Genomic DNA, 24,763 nt, shown 5'->3' on the forward strand with positions numbered 1-24,763 from the left:
AAAGTGCGGCTTATAATTGGGTGCGACTTATATATGGACAAAGAATGAAAAGTTGCTGTTTTAGTTTGGAGGACAGGTGTCTGCTGAGAAAGGCAGGAACTTCTCTTTGAAATGGAGAATGTAAACCCCCTCTCTCCAAATTATTATAATTTGGAAATCAAGGGGCTTTCAGGCAAAAATATGGGAATTAGGAATAACAGCTCTTTACTAGGGAAATTAAAATAGAAATACAGTACTGCAAAGAAACAAACTCCAAACCCTGACAAAGTCAGAGTACAACCTGACACCCTGTCAGGCAGGGTGTTGGTAGCAGTCCCATTCCATGGTGGCTGCATCCTCCTGCAGTGACAGATGAGGTTCAGTTGGAGCAGTGCTCCTGTACAAGGTGCAGTTTCCCTCTCAAGGTCCAGTGGTGATGTGGAGAAATCCGGTTTTCCTCTGGAGTCCAGTGGAGAAAGGGGCTCCCTTAGTGTCCCAAAGCCTCTGTTTTTATCTTGGTAAGAAATGTTGGGCTCTTCCCCCTGGCTGGAGCAACTCCCAGTGGGATGCAGTAATTTTATCAGTCCCACAGTGGGACTCAATGGCCATGAGCAGAAAATGACTGGCTGGAGGAAGGATGGGTTGTGAAAAGATAAAGAACAATGCCCTGCCTGGTTTCAATGGATGGCCCATTAGCAGATTATCTGCCATTGAGATAAGGATCACTGTCCCCACCCTCAACAGATGGTGATAGAACAGATACCTTTTATCACACTCTGTATTGTAACATGCGGCTTATAATCAGGTGCGGCTTATATATGGACAAAGAACCAAAAGTTGCTGAAACCCAGAAGTGCGGCTTATACTCAGTGCGGCTTATAATCGTGAAATTACTGTATTATTTAGTTTTTGCTTTTTTAATATAAAAACCCCAGTATTTTGAACTTTTTTCCTTTTCTGTTTTTTCCTGCTCCTGATACTTGGCTCTCTGTTATCAGTGGAAGGTGTGCAGATGGAAGGGAACCTCTCCAAGGCCACCCCCAGCATGAAAGAAGAATATGCTCCCTCCTCTCCTTAACTGTAACTGGGGCTGCTCCTGTCACTCTTACTTGTGCAGGATCTGGATCACCTGGACAACGTGATTCTGTGCAGCCAGCTCTGAGTGAACCTGCTGCTGCAGGGGGTTGGATTAGGGGAACTCCTGAGGTCCCTTCCAACCCAAACATTCTGTGATTCTGTAATCTCTTTTTGTTTTTAACCGCTATTTTATTGCAAGAGGCAATGAAATAGATGGCAGTAGACAGAAAGAGAAGTAAAACAGGTGTGTGATCTTGTGGTGAAAACCCCTCTTAACCTTGGTAATAGGGTGTATGGAATAATTTAACTCCTGTACTGCTTCCCCAAGAACATTTTGTACCCACAGGAGAGAACAGTGAAGACAGGATATGACAGACTGACTCTTTATTATCGTGATTGTATAATGGTGGGACTATCTCTGTGATGAAAGGTTTGCAGTCTCACTAAGGTTTTTGTTAACTTCTTATTCTATGTGAGGACGCAACTCCAAACACATAAAGTAGTTGAATTTCTTGTAAAAGACTCAATGAGATGTACAGACTGGGCAATTTCTTACAGTCTGCAACTGATTCCTGGTTAAATTGGAGTACTGGGATCCTAATGGATATGAAATTCTGTCTCTTTCACTCTCTGCCATTCACTTCATGTTGGGGTTTGAAAGAAATCTTATTTGTCAGTGTTTGAATCTGAGACTTGCAGCTGTAGCAAAGCATTTGTATAGAAAACCTATCTTCTAAAATTTACTTAGGGAAAAATGGCCTTTTTTATTGTTTACTTCCTGCATTTCAAATAACTTTTGTTAAATCCCAGCTTGTGCACCTGTGTTCCTCCAAAAACTGTCTCTTCAAATTCTCTGGAGTGATTTGTCGTTTTCTTACGTGCCAGAACCAGTTGTATCTCTTATTGCATTAAATCGCTGACATAATGTAATGCCTCATGACAGATGCAGCTGCACATCACTGAGGCTGAGAAACCAGGAGGGAAGCAGAGGCCCAGGTCTAGGGAAAACTTGATATCTCCTGTGCACAAGTTGTACTTACAAGGTTTTAATCTGGCTGGCAGATTTTTAAAAATATTTTTATTCTTATTTTTTGCAAATATGAGAGAAAGTCACAGTCAGGGGAGGGCTGAGTGAGAGGAATTTTTCTACTTCCTCCCTATCTTTACACATATCTACCTCATAATTCAGCTTCCTACTGTGCAGGCTTGGACAGAAGAACTCCTGGAAATCAGCTTTGCATATTGACCAGAAACAGTTAAAAAAAAAATATTCAAAGTCTCTCTTGACCTTCACTATCTTGATTTAATAAAATCAAAGAGGAGCTAGTAGTCCTGTCAGATGAGAAGTTTATACAGAAATGTTGCTCTGGATAAAAGGATTTGCATGTCATCAAAAATTCTGTCACTTTAAATTTTTGGGACCTGTGCTTTAAAAACTGAAGAGTAAAGTGATAGTTCCTCCTTATGATCTGGTTTCATCTAGGGTTGTCTTACCAAATGTGGGGCTCTTGAAGCTGCAATAAAGTAAGCGTGGTTCAATGGAAGAAATATTCTTGACAAAAACATTGCTATTCCTTCAAATACTCCACGTGTTTACAATATCACTGTCTCTTTATAAATTGGCCCACGGGTTAATTCCCCCTCAGTTAACAGTTCTGCTATGGCCTTAAGAATTTCAATGTTCACCCTTTGGACCTAGTGCCTGTAGAAATCACCTAGCAAAAAATTGCCTTATTAAACATTACGAGCCAAATACTGAAAAACATGGACAGTGTTACTGTTTACATTGCTGTTACTCTAGCTTCTGCATTAAAACAAGAGGCAGAAGATGCATATCTTCAAAATTTGTGTCTGTTGACACCTTTTATGGTGTGTTTGCTAAATCCTTGGGATGCTGTAACTGGCAGGTGGATTCCTCTCCTTTTGGGCTTGTTTGGCATCAGAGCCTCAGGCACCACTGAGCCCTGCCAGGCCAAGCCAAGCGGGAATTTACTGTGCAAGGCTGGGCATGACCTGGGGGAAGCTTTCCCAAGCTCATCGATTCGTTGCAAACACGTGGCTGGCTGCTGTGTTCTGCTGAAGCCCTTGGCCCTTGGCTCTCAGCTCCTCGAGGGCTCTGTGTGGATTGGCCACAGCCACAGGCAGCTCAGGGCTATGGGAGCTCACAGCTGCAAAGGGAGGGAGACCTTACCTTGCAGTCAAGCTTGGTTTAATTTTTCAGCCTGTGTGAAAATGATGCTGTTTAAATGCTGCCTGGAATGGGTCTGCCATTTCCTGGTAAAAACTGCATGAAAGAAGGCCATGGGTAGTGATGATAGGTTATGGTGTGAGAGGGAAACACAAAACTCGGTGTTATAGCCACCAGTTGGCAGCCTTAGGACCATGGCTCTGGCTGGCTGTTTAATAACTTCCTTGCTGTAGGGGATAACATAGAAAGCATCTGTTGTTGAATTGAATAAGCTGTTGTATTTTAGGAGAAAATCTTGCCAAAGTTTTCTCAAGGATCTCTGTGGCTGTCGCTGCCTGCCTGAGTGTACCTGGCTGAGGTGCGTGGTGCCACAAGGTGCCACACAGCTCCTTGTTCTGCAGTTCAGTGCTCCCTCTGCCCCTGGCTGAGCAGTGAAAACCAGAGCAAAGCAATCTGGGGAGAGCAGAGTCATTTGTATTCCTGAAATAGCCACGGCACTCATTTTCTGGCTTGACAAAAAATAGAGCTTATGGTCATGTAGCCTTTCCCCCTGTTTATTGACAGTAAATAACCCCTCTAAAAATCGACGTGTTCAGACAGAGTTGGAAGAAGACCCTGAGTAAGTTCAAGGGTGACTATTTGTCCTGTTCTCCAATTACTTTTTATTAAAGCATTTTATCCTTCAGCAGCTGTACCCATGGATGGTACAGCAGTGTCCAGATAGCTCAGAGCTCATCCCCTTCTTTCCTGACCCTACAATTACCCTTGTGCTTCAGCTTCTTTTCCCTCCAACTTATGCCAGTCTCTGTTCTTCATTCCATACATAAAGTGACTTTAATAGCTTGACATGCTAATGCTGACTTAGCTTTTGCCATTTCTCATCCTCGTTTGAATATGTAATGTCCCACAAGGATAATTGTTCCTATATTTTCATTTCTTACAGTGTTGTCTTTTCCTAATTTATGTCCCTCCTACTGCTGCACAGTATTCCTCACTGGTTCCTAGTTTAGAAAATCGGCTATAATTGCTTTGATTTCACAGCACATAAAGGACACCAGTGTGCTCAAACCTGCCCTCCTCCCCACCTGACTCACTCCAGACATATAATTCTATTTACTTTTCTTGGAAGTTGCAAAAGCTTGGAGGGAGACTTACAGAACTTAGTTTGGCTTGGCTAACAGGAAGGTGAGATAGAAGGGTAGTTTAAACTGAGCAACATATACTTGGGTTTGATTATGTTGTATTTCAAAATACACAGTTCTTTTATAGCTGGAAATTGTTTTGAGATTTGATTAGAGCTTTCAAAAGCCTCAAGTTTTTATTAAAGACAGAAAAAATCATATGTGTAACCTGTACTTGGTGGATGTGTCTGAGTGACATCTGCAACAGCATCATAAATAGGCATTTGCTTTGACTTTCTTTCTTTCTTTCATGGCTCAGATGCATTTCTTCTTCTGGATTTGATTTCCTGCATTGTTAAGTGGCACTGACTGTGTGACAGAGAGAAGAATGTTTTTGCAAACTTCTTAAGCACTGCTCATCAGAGATGTGGTCAGTCTCACACCTCTCTCTTCTCTCCCAGTGGGGTCTAATTGCTGTAAAAAATAAATTAGTATCCTGAGTTCAGGAGCACTAACTCAATAAATGCATTGATGTCAGCAAATGGCAGTCTTGCCTACCCTGCTGATATAAGTGATTACTCTCTTTATGCTTAAATATACTGTGCTGTGATTGCTTCCAGAGAACCCATTATGGCCTAGCCCTCACTTCTGCAAATGCTGTAAACATCTTTAACTGCCAGCATACTCTTCACTTTTAGTTTTCCTAAACATGCAAATGACAACTTACGTGCTGTAGTAACCAAGAGACTTTTCTAAGTCAAAATCTGAGCCTTAGGATGGAGCCAAAAAAGATTACCAAAATGTTTGAAGACTTGAGTAGCATGTGTGCATCACCAGGACAAGATGACACCCTGTAGCTTTCAACATCCACGTGCTTAATTGCAACCTAATTTTTGAGTTTCATTGCCTCTGGGATATATATTAACCTATATCTACCTGTGTTCTGGATAGCTGGATTGCAAGAGTGTGCAGAGGCTAAGTAATAGGCTGTCACTTCTGATGTGGGAAACAAGTGAAAATAAGCCACAATTTTGGGCTGAATTTTTAGGATAGTATTTAAAGGCACTTCTAGTCTTAGTTATGTAAAACAAAAGAGATCTGTCTTAAAACACCAGAAAGAACACACATTGCCACCAGTTTTAAGTAAGCCTACTTTTATTTATAGGTACTTGTTTATCTCCAAAAATAGGCACAAATCAGTGGTTTGCATGCGCAGTTTTTGTCCCTTATCCTTAGGATGGAACAAAGCAACCTTTCTCACCCTTTCACAGTGAAGCCAACAGATAAAATACTGGTTCCATTACACCTGCAAGGGCAGGAGCAGGCATTCTATTTCCTGAAGACAGCAGAACAAATGAATATTTTGGAAGATAGACTCCTTTAGCAACCTCCTGTGCCTTGCTGTGGATGTAGCTGGATGAGCAGAGTGCATCAGCACCTGCCTGGTGGATGCAGAGAAGGGCTGAAGATGAAGAAACTGCTGAACAGAGAAGTGTTCACAGAACAGTGTCACTGTTCCCTGGCTCCCTGTGAGCAGTGTTTAGTGGGGTGTTAAGCAAGTCTGATGCTGAAGGTAAGAGTGTGCCAGTTTCTCATCTGGGCTTTTACAATAGGCAATAAAGCTTCTTTTCTTATTTACCAACTCAGCATGTGTGGCTGGTTTAGCAAGGGATGGGCAACAGCTGCACAGTAAATATCCACAGTGCAGTTAGCTCCACAGGGAGGGTATCTGGGAAGTTCTGGAGCTTCCCAGCAAACAGGACCAGGCCTGCTGACATTTTCCAAGTTCTTGGACCATGAGAGTAAAGACAAGAGTTGATGAGATCATGGGGAGATGGTGGGCACCAGAAGGGGTCTGTGGTAAGGACAGGTCCCAGGGCTGTGCTGCACCTTCACCTTCCTTAGAGCAGAGATGAATAACCAACGTTTGGCTCTGAGTAGTTGTGTGAAAAATGGATAAGGGAGGAAAGAGAGCAGCAGAAAGCATCTTGTCAGTATGCATTAGTGGTCTAGAACGTGTTTGTGCTTAATGGGAGACTTATGTAAACCCCTCTGGTCCTCACAGAGGGGGGATGCCATCTCCACTACTAGGAAATCTGGGAATAAAAAATACTTCATGCTTGTGTCTGAGCTCAGGTTTTTTGCAGTGGTTGTTTAATTTTGTTCAGGCTCACCTATTCCACTCTTTATATTGTTGAACTTTCTAAAAGTTTACCTTGTAGGAATACTTTGAAACACCTGCTTTGTACAGCTGTGTCTGAAACAAAATTTAATTTAAATTTTCAAGTCTAACTGTAAAGGTTGTTGATGTGCCTTTAGGGCTGAGTGTAGTTGTTCAGGAAGATTAGTAGTTCACAAGGTCATGTGCAAAGTAGGACTAACAAGATGCTGAGAAATAATAGTCTCATATGGGATTGGTTTCAGATTGTAGAGCAATAGTTCAGAGACTTAATGCAGCTTAGACGTACTTGAAAATCATACCTGTTTTTTTAAACTTTTTTTTTTTATTTTCCTGACCTTGAAAGTACCTTCTTGGTGGCTTACAAATAAAAATCTAAACATCACTATAATCAGAAAAACTGCACTGATTTCTATTTTTCATGATTTTCTACTTATCTTTACTCTTATTTGAAGTCTCATATGATTTCAATGATAGGCACACAGGATACCATTAGCACAGCAGATTTTTTAAAAGAGATTAGATGAGAATTGGGCTGCCTTCTACAAAGCATTTTGCTTTACTTCCCCCCATCTTTTTTTCTGAAGATACCTTCTTATCGGGTGTGAATAATAATAATGCTGATATGGGGTGACAGATTGACCAAACAACCATGGCAACAGTAACTATTTTCCTTGTGATAAGAGCTAAGATAAAGGTTATGTGTATTACTGCATCTCTCAATCTATTTGCTCCACAGCACAGTGCCAAACAAAGGTAAGAATATAGAAAGCTACAGCCAGAATATGCTTTTATTTAGAGGAATCGTGAGTGACTAAACTCTGGTTAAAGAATAAATGTGGATAATATTTCTTTTCTAATACATTTATATCAAAATAATTATTATTAAATCTATGTTAAAAGCTGCATTTTTCATTTGAAATTTTAGTGGATTAATATCTGCTTAATCATGTTCCCTTAGGAAAGGGAATAAAAATTTTTAAAAAGCAGTGACTGCTTTAAGAAATCATTTGTTATTTTCTCTTTTCAGGAACAATATTGGACTTGTACAGTTGACCTAGACAATATTTAGTATTGAGCTCAAGTTTTCTGTGTGTATCCCCAAAGCTCAGATGGCTTTAAGGACACAAAGAAATGTCTCTGGATCATGAGATCTCCTCGTTTTTCCCAGCATGGGCTAGAATGAAGTAAGTGTGTTACTTCCAGAAGTAATATTCATAGCGAGTTGAAACTAAATTACCTTCAAATTAGTGCCTCACACCTGAATCTAGAGTATTCTCCTATTTTTTAGTCTCTATTAGGCTAATGATATTGAGGTTTTTTGGGGTTTTTTTTGCATTTTCATAATAGATGAATAATCTTATCTCCCAGCCCAAAGGTCTGTCTGTGTGAGTGGTCTCAGCTCTAAGAGTTGCCACAGCAGCAGCTCTGGGCCATTTAATAACTAAGGTTTCTCAATGCAACAAATAATGTGTGCTGATGGTAATTCACTGAAGCAGGTTGGATTTTGGCTAGCGAGAGATATTGCACTGGGTTTCTTCAGTGCTCAATCAAACTCAATGTTTTGTGTTGGAATAAGCTTCCTGTTGGAGGAATTAATATTTTAGAGTGATTTAGTCATTGTTCTGGAAAACTTTAATTTTCTTATTAGGCTTACTTAGGTTTTTAAGTCACCAGACTGAATCTCTGCAGTTCTGATGAAAGAGGAAAAATAGCCTCTGAGTTCTGTGGGTAATGGCACAACTGCCTGGTGACACACTGATTTTTGAGAATGAATGACTGGTACAGAATATCATGGTAAGTAGTTAAAATTTTTTAAAACTCCATTAGCTAGAAACAAATCAAAGTTAGTGAAGTAATGACTTGGGATGTTTTGACTCCCTTGTGGCTATAAGGGTGATTTTCAGTTTCTATGAATAGACAGACACAAGGCTTCCAAATTTTTATTTTTTTCCCAGAAGAAAAGCGAAGTATGCGGACCCTTCAAATGACCTCCATTATTTAACTTAGGGCTGTTATTCTATTTAAGAGCACAACAATTATGTTAAAATCAAAAGAACTGTGCCATTTTCATACTGTCAGAATGACTAGCTATTTTTTTGCCTTATAGTGTAAAATTCCCTGTGCAGTTTAAAGAGCCCATGGTGCCCTTTAGCAAAGTATTCTCTGTCTGTGTGATAGTAGGAGGGCAGGCTATATTCAGTAATATCCATTATTTAAAGCCTTTAATAAAAATACTCATTTTATACTTCAATGTAAAGCTGCTGGTATGGTTTGCTTCCAGAGGATTGATTTAGGTCAAGTAAAGGATGTTTCTACATAAATGCTGGAAATGTACAGCAAATGTGGCTGTACACTGCAAAGTGAGGCTCATTTTTCATCCAGTCTGTCATGTGCAAGATGAGGTGAGTGGCATATCCATATCAAAAGGTTTGTTTTCTGTTTATTATTAAATCCAATTTAAATGAGTCATTTTAGCAGAGAGCCCAAAATCACATGTGCACTGTCACTTCTCTTGAATTTAGCAGAGTTTAACAAATTTGATTGTGCTCAGAGTTATCTTCTATTTTTTTCTGTACACTGTTCATGTAAGCATCTGTATTTTAGTGATGGAAAGTAACTGCAGTGTGTACCTGCAGGCAAATTGTGGGGAAAAGTTGGCTGTGTAGGATTAATTCTTGCAATAGCAAAAGGCCAGCCCAAGTCCTGATTTGTACAGATGCAACTTGGTCCCAGCAGAGTTTGTCAGAACTTCCCATGATCTAAAAGAGCAAGAGGTTGCTGACAGTGCAAGAGCTTGAGGTTTCTAAAAAATTCTCTTTTTTTTTACTTTTAACTTCAAATAACAAAGAACCACTTTCAGCATCCCATAACTCCCTGTAATTACAGTAGTGATTATGAGAATGATAGATATCTAATTAAAATCTATGAAAAGTGCAGGTGAAAAGTGAGAATTAGTTTCCCAAATTGCATATTTGTCCCAAGTTTCAGAATAACTTTTTGACAATGTAAAATTTTCCATTGTTTGTCACAATGACTCATAGATCATGCTTTAGTTTAACAGGAATCTGAAAGAATGTGAGAAATTTTTTGTTCGAGATGAAGAGGAAAGAGTTATTTTTTTGTTAGTTTTTTGTTGGCTGAGTGATTGCCATGCTCAAATCCATCATCCCTCCTGCAGCAGGGGAGCCCTGGTAGCTCTTTCACTGCTCAGCACAACGTGTTGTTTGCAGCACCGAGGTGCGACCTGCTGATTTCATTCTGCTGGAGAGGATGTCTGTGTTGAGCTCCAAGTGCCCAAGAAGGCTGAACATCTGCTGAGCTTCCTGCCCACTGCTGCTCCCACAGCTGGCCATGTGCTGGGCAGCAGACAGGTGCTGCTGGCACTCCACCCTTGCAAAGAAAAGGATGAAAATGTTGTGTCTTGTTCTGCGGTATTTTATTCCTAGCAAACTAATGGGTCATTTCCTGAACTCATCAGCTCTTTACTTCTTAGCACAGAGCGTTTTCTGTTCTCATTTATTTAGAGTTGGGATTGGGGAAAGCCCCTATTTAAAGGAAAAAACCTCAGACATGCAGTAATCTAATGAGCAGAAATGACATAGACAATAACACTGTCAATATGCAGCTTTGGCAGACATCTGATACTGGTGTTTCAGAGGTAGTTTCACAGCATTCTTTGGGGATTCCCTCTTTCAGTTCCTGTGACAATCACCTGTCACCAGAACCACCAGTGAGTACCTGCTCCTCCTGCACTGGTGTTGCTGTGGGGATCATTGATGTCCCCTGCTGCCTTTCCCAGGAGTGACTGTGCCCTGCTCTCCGAGTGCCACATGTTCATTCTGCACTCTGTGAAGGAATACTTACTTTATTTACTTTTCTACTGTAACCATAATCTGCTTATAGAATGATGAGAGAAGAAGGGTCTCCCTTAATTACTGTCACTGAAGACCACCTAACTTTTGTTCTTTTAAGGGGAGGTTTTAGAAGGTTTTTCTTAAATGGAAACTTCACAGATGATCTCACTCAGTTTTTTCTTCAATTATTCTGTTGTCTTTGAAACACCATAAGTAGCCATTATGTACGGTTCAAATAAAACAGGAAAAAAATGATATTTGTTATGTATGAGCACTGGAATCAGATGGTGAGCCTTTCAAAAATCCTTCAGACCCCTGTTTACAGTCCAAGTATATATGCTTTCCCAAGATGTGTTTATTTTTTCTTCCTGTAATGAAACTGCTGTCTTCCTGGGAAACACTTCACTTATTGTGGCATCCACTTTCATGTCTTCTCATTATTTGAAAGCAATTTCACAACACGGTAGAGACATTATATTTTAGTCAGTTACTTAATTTAAAGTGTGGAAAAAACCCACACTGATTTAACTTTTTTCCCTCTCCTCCATGTTTTTTATTTCTTATGGGGAGAGAAAGTATGACCACAAGTTTGAGCTTTCCCGTCATTGTATGAAGAATGCAGTAGAGCTGTTTGATTGCTCATAAGGAGAGAATGGCACTGAACCCCTGTACTCATTCACCACCTAATCATGGCAATAACCAGAACTCTGCACGTAGGAGTGAATCTCAGATTGTGTCACAGCTATCAGCCTAACCCGGGAGGACAATTACTGACATTATATGAGCAAGCTCAGACGTACAAAAAAAGGTGCAGGTGACCTCTGGCAATATTTGTTTGGGTAAATGTCATGATTTCTCTTTGGATAAACAGGCAGAAATAAGGCTTCTTACTAGGTTTCTTGGGTTTTAGATGTGGGGTTGGCAGTAGCATGGGGCAAAGGCCAGCTATGTTGGGTTCTGAGCTTTCTTTTGCCCTGAATGTTTATTGCAGAGAGCTGAATCTGTCCAAGTTTAAGAATATTTTTTTACATTTAGGCCAAATGTTCAAGATCAACTCATAATATAGCTTATATTGCCAGGTTCACTCTCTGGCTTGCAGTTCAGAAAATATCTGACTGAGCACTGTGGTAACCTTTGTCAATAGTTTCTTATTTTCTTTCTCTTATTTATTTTCAGCTTAACTGAGAACACAAATCCAAATTTACTTTTTTTGTTGAAGTGGAATATGGCTATTGTGTCTTGAATTTGTCTCTACATATTTAAAATGATTTTCATTTACAGATGCTACACATCATGTTTTATCATGACAAAACCTCCTCCGATATAAATAAGGGTAAAAGAAAGCTATGGCCATGATTCTGGCACTACACCCTGCTTACTCAAGGCTTTGGTATCACCTCTGTTTCAATGAACTTGTTAATGGTTTGTGCATACATAAGTGGCATCAGCTAGGGTGCCGAGTCAGGACTCTAGCACTGTGCAAATATTTAAAGACATTTCCTACCTCCACCAACATCAACATTCTGCAATTTTACCAAATAATAGAGTTTTAACATAGGAAAATTGCTGTTACTTGTAACTGTGCCTTTATTCTAAAATGTCTTCCAATTATAGCAACAGCCAGGAAATATAGTAACATTGCAAAAACCCATCCAGACTACAACTATATTATGTGATGAAAAGTCCATAAGTGGAGGACAGGATAGAAGTTTTTAGTATATTATATTACCTTTATCAGTCTCATACTGAAATCAGAATTTCAATAGATCCATCACAAATGGAAAGGATGTAAAATTTAAGCACTGAAAGAACCCCAGATTTTTCTTCCAGTTTCTCTAACCTGAGATTACAGAGTTTGGACTCCTCTGCCTCTGTCTGAGCTGAGCAATATTGCAGCTTATATCGGTGGGCTAGCAATCAAAGGTTTTCCTAATTTTTCTCTTCAAACTGGATTTGGGGTGTGGAGAGCCTCTGTGAATTAAGCAACTGCCCTCCACAATGGCCAGAGCCTGGGCAGTGCCCAGCACCAGTGCTGTGGTGCTCCTGGGGCACATTTCCAGGGCTGTTATGGCTGATAGGCAGAAATCCCCTAACCTAGTAAAATGCTGAAATTCTTCTGCTACTACAGCCCTAATTATGAATAATATGGGAAAGTTTCTCCTGATGAGTCAAATAAGACACAGCTATGGAATAGTTAACTTTTTGTAGAGCTCAGCATCAATTTCTGGAAGCTTTTAACAGAAACCTGACATTTCTAATTAGGAAATTTTACATACAGGCAAGTGAATTTACCCCCAGCTGGGAAAACATGGCTTAGCAAGAGTTTTACATCCACCTCATTGATCTACAGATTATCTCACATTTGAGACTGTGGAGCCACTGGGATTTGCAAAGATGAGAAACAAATGTGGGAAAGTGCATAGAATTCCTTTCACTTCAGGGTTAGATAACAAAAACCTGATAAGTTAGAAATAAAGAAGTAAGTTTATTTTTCTTTTCTTCTTCATGCATAGTTGTTGCAGAGGTCAAAAAAAATCCACAAAAGCTGATAATCCTGTTGGCACTGGCAAGAAGTTGTCATCTTGGTGAAATTCTCAAAGCAGCATACTGGAAATAATCTTAAAATAGCAAAGGACTATAGTCTTTTTTTTTTAACTGTCCTGATGGTTAAACAGTTGAGAAACAAAATGTCTGCATGTGAGCTCACTTAAACAGAGATGTATTGTCCCTGATGCTGCAGTGTCTGACTTCACAGAATCCCTCAGGCTTTTTGCATTTTTAGCTACACTGTTTATATTATTGACCTTGTTTTGTCCTAGCAGGAAATAACTATAAAAATACAAAATAGAAATGAATTGGTTGTTGTGTCAGTTGAAAATGCTTTATCAATGTAAGGTGGCAGTGGAAATAAGACTGAAAGTCAGATGTGGCAGAGCTTTTTAAGTAGAGCTTTTACTGATTTATCTTTATATAGAACATCTGTACAGCTCATTTCACTCTTGTGTTCGGATGGATTTTGAAGACATACAACTATGTGCTGCTGCCTTCAAAGAATGTGGTTTAAATGAAATAAAATTGAAATATTTTTCCTGTATATATTTTCCTATATTTGAAATTATTCTGATGAAGCAGAAGTTACTTCTTTGTCAATAGAAAACAGGTAAGGAAACAAAAACAAACCATGAAATGTAGCCTATTAGTGTTATAAAAATACAGATGTGTATACTTCTTGTAGTTGTTTTACTGGTATTCAAACTTAGGAAGGTAGATACATATCACTGTCATGTGATAAAGAATGGAAAATGGGTGATCAAAATAAACATAGGAGTCCAAACAACGTACAGCTAAAATCTGGGACAAGATAATGGATAATAAAGAGGCTCTAGGTGATCCATAGCAAGGCCATGCGTTTTAATGACTTGGTTATTAAGAGGTGATGGAAAAGTCTCAACATCCTTGAGTTTCCTTCTCTGTTAATGCAGAGCAAAGCCTCTTGGGAAAGGTGTCTCAGGTACTGGATTGATTTTGCCCTTGATCACAGCTGAAGGGCCAGGTGTTAGCAAAGACAATAGAAGTGCAGTTTAGGCTTCTGTTAGAACTCGGTGTGCATCCAAAAATATGGCCAGAACTTGTAGTCTTAGTCTTATTCAGTCATAGAAAGCAGCATAGAACAAAATTCTGGGTAGTAGATTAGATGTGCTGCGTGGGAAGAATATGAGTGGATCAGAGGATCTGAATAAAAATGCAGCTCACCATGTGATGCACTCTTTCCTCCGATTTGGTTTACAAGCAAATTGCAGAAGCAGACTATATATTTAGTGGTATACATTTCAGAGCTATTTGCTATATAGCTACCACAGACACAGACACCACTGAATGTCATTGTGTGCCTCAAGCCTGTATAGTTTATTTAAGGAATAACCCACAAAGCTGGGGAAAAAACCCCAAACCCCACAAAGATCAAAACACTTCTATTTAAATTTTGCATTATCTCTGCTTTATTCAGGGTGTAAATACTCACCACTTGTAAATTCGCTGTGTTCAGATAACGTGAAGATCTTAACCTATTGTTCAAGCTGGGATTAATTCAATTTGAAAGCTATAATTCAAAATACAGAAAGTTAGAGAAGTCTTAAAAAAAATAAATTACTTTTATTGTTTCAACCAGCTCTCATATTATGTGCAGACATGTCCGCTCTCATTTTTTTTTATTTCTAACTTTATTTTTGTAAGAGTGGAGCTATAGCTAGGCAAGAAGGCCCTACACTGTCTGTCACTTTCAGTGTTAAATATTCGCGGCTTCACTGACGTCCTGTTTATAGTTTAACACTTTGGCAACTTCCTTTTATAATGACTTTGACAGAGTCACTGAAGCAGAGTATCCATTTCAAAGGAATGCACTTTGTCGACTTTAGGACAAATACTAGTAAAATATGACAGGCTGACCTTTTTCCTCTTGGTCACTTTTGAGAATAGCTGTTTTTCCATGCACTGAGCAGACTATGTATTCCACATATAGATACTGAACTTGGAAGGTTGTAAGTATAAATTATTTCTGAGCTGAGTGGTTCTATAACTTACCTTACTTTCAAAAATTTGAAAATATGTAAATGCTGATGGTGCCCTGTTTCCATTCTTAGTGAAGACATAAAAAGGTCATTATTCCTTTGTCATTTCACTGTGTTGTTTCTGACTAGTGTTAATCATTTAATTAAAAGGTCCAATCAGTCAGCCTTCTCTTCTTATATCTAGTGTGACTTTAATTATTTTCTTTGCAAATGAACAGATTTAATATTATTTAATAATACTTGATTTAAAAAATAATCCTCAGGAGAAATGGAAATTCTCTTTGAAGGAAAGCAAGCTTTGAAAGAATAATTTTTTTTAGAATAAACTGAAAATAGCTGGATTTTTAAAAATTATTGTCTCCATTAAATAATGGAAAAATCATAGGAATGTCTTAATGAGAGCATTTAGGGGCTTTCCTATCATGTGTTTTTTCCTATCATCTGTGTCTGGTTAGCAGGACTACTGGAAAGCAGAAGTTAAAGTGCTACAAATCCCTAAAGCCAGCAAAACTCCACTCTATTTTCATGAGATGTGTGGGGATTTCCAGTATTTCCACAAAGGGGAAATGGAGGCAGCTGGGGCTAGAAGCAGCTGTTAGCCCTGAACAGCACAGGCCAGCCTGGCCACCCTGGGTGTCTGCTGAAATCGGTGGGGATGGCATTTGCACCACCCTTGGAGCTGCAAAACACCCAGAGCCTTGGAGAGACTCCTGCTGAGGGGCTGCACAGTTTTCATTTGCTTTCCTTCAAAAGTGGCTGCATGCCCTGTAAATAAAGGAGTGCTGCGGCTTGATATTGCTCTCCCCTCTCCACAGGGCACGGCGTTCCTGCCAGGAGATTTCCCTCATCTACTCCAGTGCTTTCTGAGCAACCTTACTTTCATCTCACACTCATGACATTCTGCCTGGTTTAAATTTTTAATGGAAAATGTCTCCCACTCATTCATAACTCTGAAAAGCAGGGAAAAGGAGCAATAATTTGCACTGCATATATAATATAACATTAGGGCCAAGGTGACTTTGAATGAAGTGGCCCAATGGAGGCTTGGATGGATTGATATTTGTAGAAGAAAGTGTGATAGTAGACTAAGCTTTGTTTAGCTCGGTGTTCAGTCTGCCCTCTTTTCTGAAAACAGTTGCAACAGTGGACAACACTTAACTCTTAGATCCTGTCCAAAAAAATAAATAATTAGATGCATAATTTTAGCTAGCTCATCAAGAAGCGTCACAAATTGAGAACTTTCTCAAAAGCAGAGATGCGTTTATTGATCTTATGCATGGATGTACAACAGTTGAAGAATGCCATTTTAAAATTATACATGCAAAAATTAACATCAGAAATGCACAGGCATTTCCAACATCCCCAGGACATTGATGTCTGTCCAAGGAACTTGCAGAATGTAAGCAAGTTCTCAGAAACTTTGTATATCAAATTATGACACCATTCTTAATGACAAGTGATGTATTTGTAGAAAGCAGCATCAAGTTGATGAACAAGCTGTGATCTGGGTTATTTGAATACTGGGTTATATTGAGCTTTTCAAGAATCCTCAAACGTAATGCTGTCTGTAATTATCTGAAAAAGCTGAAGTGATTAAGTGCAGGGTTGTGATTAGCTGGACTTTGACAAGATGAATTTGATTGTGTCAGGCTGGGCTTTCTGGATGAATTGCCTCTCTCTCTGAACTGAATCACTGCCTGACATGTCAGGGAACATGGGATTTCTGGGCTGTAAGTCTTAAAGAAGTAATTTTAATTGGTAAAAATAAGGACTGGGAAATGATCACAAAAACCCAGAATTGGTTTATCTGTTTGTTTTTCAGCAGCATACATCAGTGCAGAGCAACTGAGAAATGTCAGGCAACCTGAGCTGTCAAGGAGTGAACCCAGAGCTCAACTGGTTATTAGTCAAGAATCCATAAATGGCTGCTAAGCAGGCAAAGAGTGGCAAGGAGAGTCAAGGGTAAGCTTGCTATTTACTGAGCATTCAGCTAATTATCCATTTCACTAAATACAGAAATACTCTATCCTTTATGCATAGCAAAAATTTTGGTTTTGAAATTAGAGTTCAGTGAGTACTTAATAACTGCAAAATTATCTTGTATTAGGTGCTCCAGTTTTTTAAATTAGCATAGCTTTACATGTGACCTGTGTTGCAAACTATAATTTTTTTTTTTTTTTAATTTTTATTACAATAGGAAGAACATCAGAAATAAGGAGAGCTAGATGCAAGATCTGTGGTTTTGCATCTCTCTTTTTTTTCCCCCCAAACTCCATTTTCATAGCTGGAGGAGCTGTATTATGCCTGTGATGGCTGCCTTGAATTGTGTCTGCCAGTGATGAAATGGGAATGTTGTTTGGAGAAAATGGAAACTTCTTCTGATTGGCTTCCTTGTATTTGGAGGTTTACAGCAGTACCTTGCTTCTATGGTTCTCATCCTGTTGGTATTATTCAAACAGCAAGCAGTATTCAGTGATAAACAGTATATTATTCAATAAAATAGACAGACTTTATTCTCTCTTGTCCATAGTAAAGAGGGCTTGTTATGAACATCTGATTTGTGACACTGAAACTTTGAACACATTCACAGAAACAGGATGACTCCAGAATCAGCTAGGGCAAGGTAAGATAAATTATCATTTCCACCACACAACAGCTAAATTGTTGTGACAGAAGTCTAAGCATTCAAACTTGATGTAGAAGAATATTTCTTTTTTGAGTATTGAACATATGGAAACTAGTCCACAAAGAACAATCATCATGCACCCTTTCACTCACAGTGCATTTGAATAACAGCTTGGGAGTGCAACATTCAGTAACTTAAACACTTCATCCATTTATTAAAAAAAAAATAAAATTTGCCCCCCTTATTCCTTAAGTTTACATTCACTTTCATTCTCTTTGAAAGGGAATGTTTGTCAGTGTTAAAGTGAAGAGAGAGTGATATTTGCTATTTCTCTGTGCTTACAGTAAGTCCACAGCAAGTCCTCTGATTCACCTCTGAGAACTGCTTGGTATTTTATCTGCTTTTTACTTATCTCAAAGAAAATCCCTGCTGGAAATGTACCATTTTAATAAAGAAACTTGCCTCTCCTGTCATTTGGAGTGAAGCTCCAATGATTGCTTTGGCCTCTCCAGAAGCAAACAGCAGGGCAGGGGCTGCAGGGTTTATCCAGGTGTTGTAGGGCACTTCCCATGGACTTTCTGCAATGCTGCTTCTTGCTGTTCCTCTCCTCAGTGCCAACCCCTGTTTTGTATGTGCGCTGGTCACTTGGCTTGTGATTGCTCATCATTAGCTCCACTCTTCTGAGGAGCTGCCTTCTCATTTTTCTCCCTTTGGTGAAGCCGTCACTTCTCGCCAGCCACTGGGACCTGTTTTCTTACTTATTACTGCTCTTTGCTTATTACAAGTCAGGTTCCAGAGAAAAGTTCTGCATTAAAATGAAGGGAAATTTAAAAAATGAGCTTGTAATGAGAGCAATTAATCAGAGCAGTCTACAGCATCAGCATTGCAACTGTGTTGGCTGGCGTGAGGGGGACTGAATGAGAGGGCTGATGAGAAATAAGAAACATGAATTGTTTGGGGCTCTGATGAGGCAACATTTTACATGAGATACAGAGAGAAGCTGTTTGGAGACACTCTCATTCCTTTCCACCACATTAAAGGGGCTGTCCTGCAGGAATCCTGACTTTTTTATCAATAGAGCAGTTCCTTCATGCTGGCAGCACAGGGTGGCTTTAGTGACGCTGTGGAAGAGTCTCAGTTTCTGTGGGAAGCAGGTAGATGCACACACCTTAAGTGGCTGCATAATTAGCTGCAGAATCACTGGGTTGATCCCTATAAAAGGACAAGTCTTACTGCTCCTAACCACAGTCTCAAATCTGCACCACATGTAGCTTTGAATTGCAAATTAAAAAGGGATGATCTCTTGGTTTTTCCAAACCCTATCCAGGTTTTGCAAACAGCCCAGTATTTTAGTCAAGCATCTACAACACAGGCTGTCTTTTGAGAGCACTGTGCTGGTCTCATCTCCTCAATGAAATGCTATGTCAGGCATTCCCAAAGCAATTTTAAAAAATGCTGTCTCTCTGAGCTCTCCTCCAAACTGTAAGGCAGAGCCAAATCTGTCAGGCCAGGCTCTCCTCTCTCTGAATTACCAGCAGCCAAGATTAATTAGCACCCAAAGCATTTCCAGCTGTACTGTTTGTGCAGTGCTGCTGCCGTGATGCGTCACCACTTACCAGGTCTGTGATTCATTGCTCTGTCAGTGGTTTGAGATACAGTGTGTGAGAATGCCATATAAATGCAAATATAAATACAAACACTGAATTCCCCCTGTTGGCTAGTGATAAGGTGCTCATCCAGATGGCACGCAGTGATTTAAAAGTGGAAAACAATATTTGGAAGGAGGGGGAAACTCAGTGATTATTCTTAAACTCAGTTTTCTTTTTCTTATATAGGCTTTAATAGGGAAAAAAAAAGAAACAACTTTGGTTTCTTCCTTGGCTACCTTTGTGGAGCACCTAGGTGATAATTTTTCTGATTATTTAGATTAGAACAAGGATAAATTTTGAGATGTGTTTGAGAAATGGTACAATTTGTTGTTTGTGGGAGTGTGTGTTCTCAGGGACCAAAGAAAACAAGGTCTGGTTGTCATCTGGATTCATTTGGGTTTCAGTGTAATGAGGATGGCAGGACAATGCTCTTACTTCATTCCCTTATCACCTGCACTGTCTCAAAATGCATGAGATGTTCCTTCCAAGGGACCTGGGAAGCTCAGGCTCCTCTTGCCCTGCCAACCAAAATGGAAAGGAGGTGTATGCAAAGTCAAGGCTGCTCTCATGTTGGCATGGCAGATACTTTAATTTGAATTGCTTGCTCTTATCATTAAGTGCATGTTCTTAATGCAGGAGTACAGTAATTTCACGCATATAAGGTGCACCCTTTTGACTAAAATTTTGGTCTGAACCCAGAAGTGTGGCTTATATCCCGGAGCACCTTATATATGGACAAAGTACGGAAATTTGCCAACCCGGAAGTGCGAGCCCACAGCGGCCCTGAGCCAAGCCAGTAAACCCCGTGATTCCGCGATTCCATTACTAATTCATTTCTTTGTTGCACGCGGATCCTCACTGCAAAACAAAAGTGCGCCTTATACACCGGTGCGGTTTGTATATGGACAAAGTTCGGAAATTTACCGACACCCGGAAGTGCGCCTTATACTCCGGTGCACCTTATACTTGTGGAATTACTGTAATTCCTTTTGTCTGCAAAGAAATTTGTCCTGAAGGTACCTACGTACGTGTCTCAATCCTACTTATGTCCCTAATGTTATAAGAGTTGACTGCACAGACTTTTCAGTTTTCTGTATTGCTGTACTGGTGCTGCTGTGTGTATGAAGCTCTCATGCAGATACCGTGACTAGCCTTTTGTGCAGGTAATGCAAAAGGGAAGTTTGCAGTGTAAAACTATTGGTTTGTTTTGGGTTTTTTTAAAATCTTAGTGTTTTGCCACTGCATCCACACAGGTTTGTTATACTCCCTTGGTCCAGGGATTTTTCTTGACAGAGTTTTGTATGGATTTGGAAACTGGACATCTGTAGGGGATCAGTATGTAGTTCAGAGGTAGTAGAACTCTGATGGATCCCCTCTGCTTTAAGCTCTGGGTCTCCTCAGTGCTTTAATAATCATTAGAGGCCTCTCCTAGTAATATCATACAATAGCTTTTCCTTGAGTGTTCTTGCTGGCATAAAGCACGTGGCTGCCATATTTCATTCATGATTGCAAGAATCAATTCTCTAAGTGTGAATAACTGCTGCTACTGTCATTTAAAATACTAATTCACTTTTACATATTTTGCAATAACCATACACTACTTACCTTAATAAGATTGTGTCATTTTCTTGAAATGTATGCAGTCTGTGTAATCCAAAGATGTTGGAAAAACAACAAACACAGTGAAGGACACTAGATTTTTTGCTTCTTTCCCTTTCTTGTGGTAAGGTTTTGTTTTCAAAACTTTTAAGAAGAGAAACTGGAAATTTTGGGATGCTTTTTTAGTTGATTAGAGGACTTTGCCCATTATTCAGATTCTTTTCTGAAAACAACATTAGACTTCCATATCTTTTGTAAGAAGCTGTTGTGGAAGGGAGGCTGAAAAAAAAGCAGTGATGGGTGATGATTGGTATTGTGGAGATAGAGGGAGAAGGTGAGGAGAGAAGGCAGCAGGGAGAGAAGGGAACAGCAGATTAGAAATAAGAGATTGGGAGTGAACAGAAAGATGCAGAAACACTTGGCATGTGGGTAATGGACTCGGTAAGATTCAGGAGGCAGCAAGAACAAGGAGTTAAAGTTTGCCAAGCATTGTCAAAGCAGCAGGAGATGCTTTTATCCATAACATTTTGGATAGAGTACTGTAAAATATAGATCATTAGTTGATGGAAATAGGAGCTTTAGCATAGGTTTTGGCATCAGCTACGTGGAGAGAATACCTTATTAATGTGGTAGAAACATATCCAGACCACATAGAAATTTGAGTATTTCTTTGTTCATATCTGGTGCATGACCTATAGATTGACATATGTCTTGACATTTCTGGAGTGATTCCCTTTGTTCCTGGTTTAATTGAGCTGTTCCCTCATTCTGAATGCTATCCATTGTCAAATTTAATGTGGAACAAAACCAATGCTTCATCATCACTACCTGCTCTGTTTCTCATATTAGATATACTTAAGTTCTCTAGCTGGATAGCCCTTTTATTGTGTTTCCCCAGCAACCTGATGGCAGATTTCCCATGACTATAACTTTGACTTCCACTTAGTATATGTGCCAAATATTGCCTCTTTATCTGCTGTTTCTCCCATGGTTCTTTTCTTCTCATTTTTTAAATTAATACTTAGTCTGTGACTAGGCTTACATGAACCCTGAAGCTCAAGGGTGTTTGTCTCCTCAGCAACCCAACAGGGAGGAATATTTTAAATTTGCTTATCTTCAGGTGTATTATAGTATGATATTTGTATGCTCTCTCTATAATACAGGCTTTTAGGACATTTTCATTAACTTCTTTCTTTCTCTGTCTCCATTTTCCCTACAGATTATTTATATTGATGCTTTCTTAGTTTCTTTTTCATTCCATGGCCTGCTGCTAATCAGAAAATGTCACACTGTAAGATGACATATAGAGACAGAAGAGAAGAGGGACACATGGTGATTGCAGCAGTTGAGTGCATAATAAACAGGATATTTATTGACTGTGTCATCTGACTACAAAAAGTCACTTGGAGAACTGAAAGTGGCAAAATTTAAGTGCTGAATCTGTTCACAAGTGAGATTATCAACTCAAAAATTTTAAGTTCACTAGTTTTGGACTGTTGATAGTTTGTGTAGATTGTTCACTACTTTTAAATGAATGGTGGTTTACCCTGGAGCATACTAACAAAAGGTCACGCCTGCAGTGTAGGGGAATGGGAGAGATGTTCAGGAAAGGAAATAGGATTCCCTTAGCCGGATAAACATGGGTTGTGTTCACTTTTAGAACAAAGATAAATAACAGTGTAGCTGGCAGAGCTTGCACCCTGAAAAATGACATTTGCATTAGGAATTCTGACTTTTTTGGTGACACCAAAGTGTATTCAGAAGTGAAAAAGACTAAAAATTAGGACTCTTGCAAGAACTGAGTGGAATCAAGACTCCGTTATTCTGGATGTTCCCTTTAATTGCTCATGGTCATCAGCAGAGTATTGTCATTGAGATCTCCTCTCTGGAGCGAGTGAGCTACACTAGCTGACCCAACACTAAGTTAATATTCATCTGTGTACATAAAAAATGGGGGTTTTGGCAGTGTTTAATTCTTTTTCAGCCTTGCTCCCACTGAAGCAGTCTCCTTTAGAGGGTACATAGGTGCTTTGGCTGCTTCTGTAATCCTTAGAACTCATTAACAGCACTGGGATGCCAGACTGAGGGGAGGATTCCTTTCCCTTTATCTTCTTTAGACTCACAATGTGAGAGCAATTTATTGTGCCCTTGGACAGGATAGCAGGGCTTTGAAGGCATATTTCACCATGGAATCCTTGCTTACTCAAAATTCCCATTCAAACTTGAGAAATTTCCTTGAGTGAAAAAAACCCCACAGGACCAGGTCTGTTATCTTTAATGGCAGAAATACAGAAAGCTACCAGCTTGAACTTTGTTTTTGACAGGTTAAATGCCTGTATTTCATCTTTAAAACAAACTTTATAATTGTATTGCAGAAAATTTTTTTCCAAGTTTAGTGAGGCTGCAAATCAAGGGTATAGTATATGGCGTTAATGAGGAAAGAAACCTAGCAACTCAGTGGGAGGGAGAAAAAAGAAGTTTATTTTATTACCTTTGTCTCTACTGTAAGGTTATGGAAGAATTAGGTAGAAAAACTATACACTTTATAAAAAGATTTTGCTGATGAATATTTGCCTATCAATTAGATATTCTGGGAATCACAAAGACGTTGGAAAACAAATGAGAAGATACAGGAGAGAAATCTGAAATTCCTCAAGACTTCAGCCACTTTCATCGGACAGATCATGAAAATCAGACAGATCATGACCTGCTTATGCTCAACCACTGGAGATCCTGCTGTGCTGCACGGCTGATACTGTTTTAAATTCCCAGGGCTGGGAAGAGGAAGGGGCAGGAATGTGTTTTACAATGTGGTTTGCCAGCACTGAGCCAGCTGGGCAAGTCTTTACCTCACACCTCATTACAAACCTGGACCAGATGCACAAACTGACTTATTTTGGCTCTACATGATTGGAACAGCAACACATCAATACATTTGTGAGAATATAATCAGACCAGCCAGACTTCAGCAGGATTAAAATTACAGTAATTTCATGACTATAAGGCTCACCCTTTTCACTAAAATTTTGATCGAAACCCAGACGTACACCTTATAATCCGGTGCACCTTATATATGGACAAATTTCAGAAATTTGACAACCCAGAAATGCAAACTGCAAGCTGAGCCGCGAGCCGCGCCAGCCCCAAGAGCTGCGCCAGCCCTGAGAGCCGCGCCAGCCGGGGCCCACGGCACGGGGAGGGCGCCTGGGGCTGCATTTAAAGGCTATGCCAGTCTGTGAAAAATGTTTGCAAATTGAGCACCTGCCAGTAAACCCCGCGATCACGCAATTCCGTTGCTATTTCGTTACTTTGTTGCGTGCAGATTCTTGCTGAAAAAAAATAGTGCGCCTTATAGTCCAGTGCGCCTTATATATGGACAAAGTTGTGAAATTTGCCGACACCCAGAAGTGCGCCTTATAATCCAGTGAGCCTTATACTCGTGAAATTACTGTACTCTTAGAAAAGAACTTCAGGAGTACCTACCTGTAGACTGTAGAACTTTTCTTCCTTGCAGAAAAGGAATATGGGGATTTTAGCAAAATTTAGTGTTCACCTTTCAAATGAACTCAGCAGCTGCCTCTCTCCCTGCTGGAACTCGCATAGATTTCTGAAGGGAAAACTTCCTCGAACCTTTCTGTAACTCTCCTCTGCCTGTTAGAAGCCTCTTGAGTCCCTTCTAGTTTGGGAAATGCTGTATCAGCACTCATGAGTATCTCAATATGGAAAGTCACGGGCTCAGGTGCAGACGAGTCTGGTGCAGATCTGCTTGCCATCCTGCTCTGACCAGCCTTGGAATGCCTCTGAAGATGAGGCATGAATCAGTGTGTGGCAGTCTCAGAAATGAAGACACACCTTTCAAGGCTGGGAGACTTCCATCATTTTCAAAGTGCACGCTGCTAAAGAGCAAAGCAACTATTTAT

General features: G+C 39.7%; 1 long non-coding RNA gene across 1 annotated transcript; it reads left to right on the top strand.

The window, feature by feature from the left end:
* Positions 1–7,582: 7,582 nt before the first annotated feature.
* Positions 7,583–17,583, top strand: LOC117002773. The gene is made up of 3 exons (XR_004419389.1): positions 7,583–7,731; positions 16,792–16,931; positions 17,500–17,583. It is a non-coding gene; the product is annotated as an uncharacterized LOC117002773 (long non-coding RNA).
* The last annotated feature ends 7,180 nt before the right edge of the window (positions 17,584–24,763 follow it).

Source organism: Catharus ustulatus, chromosome 14 (assembly GCF_009819885.2).
Source record: "Catharus ustulatus isolate bCatUst1 chromosome 14, bCatUst1.pri.v2, whole genome shotgun sequence".
Lineage (NCBI taxonomy): Eukaryota > Metazoa > Chordata > Aves > Passeriformes > Turdidae > Catharus > Catharus ustulatus.